At 41.6% G+C, this 5,690-nt stretch overlaps 1 pseudogene; it reads right to left on the reverse strand.

Annotated features, from left to right (window-relative positions):
• Positions 1-4,766: 4,766 nt before the first annotated feature.
• Positions 4,767-5,463, reverse strand: LOC117702098 (ferritin light chain 1-like; annotated as a pseudogene).
• Positions 5,464-5,690: the final 227 nt, after the last annotated feature.

Genomic DNA, 5,690 nt, shown 5'->3' on the forward strand with positions numbered 1-5,690 from the left:
CAAAAAACAATAAATTCTTACATGAATTTGTCTTTCTTTCATCTGACTTATGGAGAATAAACTTGATCTATTTAGAACTTCTTAGCATTTTAGTACCATTCCACAATTTCTGAATTCTACCTACTGCTACTTAGAATCTGGTTCCCAGATTATTATTAAGGACATGCTTTCATTTTCTTTATCTTGTTTTGCTTTGTCATCAATAGACTGTATGAATATTATTTTATTTTATTCTGTTTGAGTTTTAAGAGACTCTGAAATCTGAACATTCATTTCTTATACCACTTAAAATAATTTTGGAGTACACTTTATGACATATTTTTCTGTATGTTTTCTTTCTCATCCTTACTTCTCACACTGATCTATATCTATCTCTCTGTCTCTGTCTGGCTCTTACACAGGGTTGCTTCTCTTTGTTTCATTTTAAACATATGCTATTGATTTACCTTTTATACATTTATCTTATATCTTATATTCTATGAAAATCTACCCATTAAAAATGTCATGAATGTCAATGTTTCTTTAATTATACCTTATGTATAATTTACATTTAGTTTATTATTTTAGAAATATCCGGTGTTTTCAATCTCTGAAAACCTACTTTTTATTTTCTATATTATTATAACATAATGAAATGAAGAATAAAATTGCACTCAATTTTCAAAGCATTCTAAAAGACATGAAAGAAAGACATATAGAGAATTCAAAAATTTTCAGACTCCCCAAATTGGAAAACTGAATTCATGGAGTCTGTAGGTTCAATTGTAAAGAGGAAGTAAAAAGATTATTATTTAGGTGATTAGCTCTCAATTAGCTTTGATTGGTCAGCAAGAGTCTCCTAGAAAAGGCTTAAAATGAAGAGCAATTACAGCAGTGATGCCAAGTAGTCTCAATAGTGGCTCCATTCAGTCTTAAGGAAGCAGCACTTTCCTGTGTCTAGCACAGTTCACAGAGTTAAAAGCACAAAGTAAACCATTCTCTTTGTTTCCTCACAAATAAACTCAGATACAGTGAGCATGGAAGTTAATCAAGCTAGTTCACCAGTGTAACTTTCACAATAAAATAACCTAATAGATATTGTCTAATCTCAACTTAATAACTACTAGAGCGTCAACTAACAAGCAATCTTTTAAATGCTTAGTGTGTGTCTGTGTGTGTGTGTGTGTGTGTGTGTGTGTGTGTGTGTGTGTGTAGCATGTGCATGTACAAGTGACTAGTTCAGAAGAGAGTTAGTAGAACTCCATGGGCCCTGAGTAGTTGATAAGGCTTCCAGGACCAGGTATAATTTCCATACTGGCAAGAGAACCTTAAGCATAATAAGACATCTGTTGGTTGTCACCAAGAGATTGTTAGTACTATTATACACCTGAGGAAATCTTGTCATGTTGATTGTTGGGTTTGTCCATAGGTGTTATAACAGTGATATAGTGTCCAATTATCTCAATGCAAATCAATCTGTGGCTGCAGCAACAAGTTCCTAATGTTCTGGGTTTGCAAATGAAAGACACACACACACACACACACACACACAGCCTTATATTATAATATGCCTTAAACAGCTCAATGGTTGGGCCACTTCCAAACCTCCACATGTAGATTCCATTGTAATTTGGAGGACCCAATTAACATAATAAAAGCATTAGACCAAATCGACAACACAACTGGATAAGTTTATTTATTGTGCCCCCTTCCCCATTTTTCAGACTATACACCACTTTCTGGCACAAGAAAAGCTAATCCATAGGCATTAGGGTCAGATCCAACTCAAATATTCTGAGTCTGATGTCCAAAGTAAACAGTATGTTCTGCAATAAGAAATTACTTTCAACTTCTGGGAGGCAACCAAGGGCAACAATAATAGCCTGTGTTGTTTAGGGGATGTGTAATACTTTCCTAATTTACAAACTAATGAGTAATATTTACAATTATTTTTTTCCTCTTTTTTTATTGGATTTTATACTTACATTTCAGATTTTATCCTACCCCATTCCCCCCCACCCAGGAACCTCCTATCCCATCCTCCCTCATCCTGCTTTCTATGAGGATGTGCCCCTACCTACCCCCCACAACTCCCACCTCTCCACCCTCGAATTCCCCCCACCCCACTTGGTGTTCAGCCTTCATGGGACCAAGGATCTCCTCTCCCACCTAGGCCATCCTTCCCCCTACATATACAGATGAAGTCATGGGTCCCTCCCTATGTGACTCCCAGGCTGGTGGTTTAGACCTTGGGGGAGCTCTGGTTGGTTGGTATTGTGCTCTCCTCATGGGGCCACCAACCCTTTCAGCTCCTTCCAGTCTTCTCTCTAACTTCTCTATTTGGGAAACCCTTGATCAAAGCAGTGGTTAGCTGTGAGCATCTGCCTCTGAATATGTCAGACTCTGGCAGACCTTTATTTTTTAAGACACTAATGTGGGTCCCTGTTCAGGAGGGTGTCCCATGACAATCTCCGGCCCTGCTAGGGACAGGGTATGAGTGGGGAGAGTCTGCTGGCACCTCCACCCGTGTCTGCTGTTGCTGCCTGGTTGCTCCCAGGTGCTGCACTCATCTGGGGAGGTGCCAGCTAGCTAGAGGGAAGGGTGTGGGGGGATCCTGGAGGCATTTTGGGAGAGCAGACCTCTTCCCAAGTGCTACAGCTCTAGTGTTACAGCTCTTGTGACAGAAACTCTCAGAAAGAGGAATAATTCTTGCCCCCTTTTTACTTTTCCTGAATAGAGCCCTTATATACAGTTTTTGGGGTGGGTTATAGTCTGGCAGCATATAAAACCTATTGTCTTGGTCTGAGAGCTTGGAGATAACTCATCTACATGTGGGAAAGCCTGAGACAGTTTTCCTCTTGACTCATGGCCATAGACCTCTCTGTTGAAGGGGCTGTGGAAGACTGAAGCTGAATGGAAAGAACCAGGGCCCAGGAGCAGAGCCGAACACCTGCTGTCCAATAAAGGTTCAGGGTTTGAGGCCTATGCCTCACAGCCCTGTTGGGGGCCAACTTTTAGCAGAAAGCGGCTATCAGCTTTGCAGCCATCTTGAGCCATATACCCTGACATGAGACTTGGATTACAATACCTACAATGGCTGAGCACACTCTGATAATCTTGATTTAGGTACCTTGGGTGCATGAGATTAAAGGTGTGTGAGATTAAAGGTGTGTGACTTAAGAGCGTGATTTAGAAGTGTAGAGATCAGATTTAGAGACAAGACCTAAGGGCATGATTAAAGGTATGACCAAAAGGCATGGCTTAGAAGTGAGACATATAAAAGGCAGAGGCAGACAGAAGAGAGATGAGAGAATCAGACACTTTTAGGAGACACGTATATACTCTTTAGGGAGACTCTTTAGAGAGTACAGCTAGACTTGGGACTTGGACTAGGAAGAGAGACTGAAGAATAAACAGGATTGAAACACACTCTGTCTGGTCTCCATTCTTCGAGTCCGTCCTCACTCTCTCTCTTGCTGAACCCTGACTCAAGGACCAGAGCAGCAGCTTGGGCCGGGATACAGTGGCTGCCAAACTAGGGGCAGCCCGGGCCTCAACATTTTGCTCAGGCCGCGACACAACCCACCACCGCCTCACACACTAGAAGGAGCTTTTCTACAGACTTCACTTTTCCATTTATCACACAGAAAAATTTATACAGCAGCTAATTTCCCTACATGAGTAACTTTTGGGATGGAGTTCCATGAAGTAGCTAGGGTTAAATTCAATCACAAGAGTATTTTATCTTACTATTTTTGGCTCCTATAAAGAAGAAGTTGACAGATTCATCAGCTATATTATAAGTGGTCCACCATAAGTTGGTCAGGAGGAGAGCCCCTCCCACCAACAACCTAACATATTTTGCTAAAGACTTCTAACTCCAAACCCAGAAGAAAACAGTTTTTTGTAGTTTATGCCACTGTACTTGATTGTGACAATTTGATTCCACTACTTAAGTTCCACAAGTTGAGAACTGTTCTGTATGTGTTAGGCCATTGTCTCATCCCACACTAAGTGTAAAACTAAAGATTTGTTCTCTCTCATTAATAACTCAAGAAATCGATATAAGATTATATATATATATATATATATATACACACATATATTATGTATATATTTATATCTTGACTTACTTGTGCATTTCTTTGAATTTCAGTGGTTCTTCTGTATCACATAATCTTTCATCACGGGGAAAATAAATCAGGCTATAAATAAACTGGTAATACATGATGGAAATGAACTAAGCTTCCTAGGTAGAGATTTAAAGTTTTAGTATTCTTTCTGTTTGACCAAGTACTTCTCTATATTATTTCCATTCTAATCAGACATGCTCCATTCTACTGCCCAAATCCTAGGGAGATATAAGTTTAATCAAAATAAAAGCTTATGTGTGCCTTATTAATTATTAAGGGCAAGTGTCTACTATTTTCAAATGAACAAAAATGGCTTTCTCTGTTCATTTGTAGCCTGCCTGATCTTCATTCCACCTCTTGAATGTGGAAGGCACTTGAAATTTGTTCTCACTTTTTCTCCTGGTGTTTTATTGCATCCCAGTGTTTAATGACTCTGGAATGCTTCCTGTACTCTCTATTATCATACTTTGTTAAAGGTGCTTTACATGTCTTAAAAATACCTTTATTGATTAGTAAGTGACTTTTGTTTTCCACGCATCTTTAAAATTCTTAGAGTAGCATCTATTATAACAACCCAAGTAAGCCTTTCATTCTTATTTTTTTGGGGGGCTGTTTCAAAAAGCTTTATGTTCACTTGCTCCAAGACTTGGGAGAGGCTCCAGGGCGGTTACCAAGTTGCCAAGTGGCTTGAGAGGTTCATTCAGGTGGAGGTTCTGAGATGGGCTGGCACAGAGCAGAGGAGGGAGCCCCTGGAAGGCGCAGAGGCCTCCTAGTCATGCTTGAGAGTGAGGGGCTCAAAGAGATACTCTCCCAGAGATGCCTGGAGCCCGCCAGTCTGCGCTGGTTGTGGCCCTGCCAGCCTACGAATGTTGGTCAAGTGGTTGCCCATCTTCTTGATGAGCTTCACCTCCTTATCCAGGAAGTGGCTTTCCAAGAAGTCACAGAGATGAGGGTCTGTACAGGCAGATCCCAGGGCATGCAGATCCAAGGGGGCCTGGTTCAGGTTCTTCTCTAGGGCCAAGGCAGCTTCCATGGCCACCTGGGTTTTACCTCATTCATCATGAGATGGCTTCTGCACATCCTGGAAGAGTGCACGACCCCCACGATCGGTCTGCAACTTGAGGAGATTCTTGGTGCCCTCGTGCTTCTCCTCAGCCAGTTCATGGAAGAAGTGGCCTATGCCCTCCAAAGCCACGTCATTCCGGTCAAAAAAGAAGCCCAGAGAGAGGTAGGTGTAGGAGGGCCGCAGGTGCAAGTTGACCAGGCAGTTCACGGCAGCTTCCACTTCGGTGGAATAATTCTGACGAATCTGAGAGGTCATGGCTGATCTGGAGTTTGGAGCTAACCGCGAAGAGACAAAGAGACGGGGCTGGCTGGTCCTAGGAGCCAAAGGCTGCGAGGAGATGTTCCCGGGAGTCCCCGGGTCTGTTCCGTCCAAACACTGTTGAAGCAAGACACAGATCCACGGGACCTCCCAGGCGCTGCTCCAAGACTTTCATTCTTAAAGTCTATTCCGTGACTCTCATTTGTAAAATGAGAACTATGAAACTGAAACAGTTTACATTGTTTATAAAATAT

The sequence above is a fragment of the Arvicanthis niloticus genome, unplaced genomic scaffold (genome assembly GCF_011762505.2).
Source record: "Arvicanthis niloticus isolate mArvNil1 unplaced genomic scaffold, mArvNil1.pat.X pat_scaffold_441_arrow_ctg1, whole genome shotgun sequence".
Classification (NCBI taxonomy): Eukaryota; Metazoa; Chordata; class Mammalia; order Rodentia; family Muridae; genus Arvicanthis; species Arvicanthis niloticus.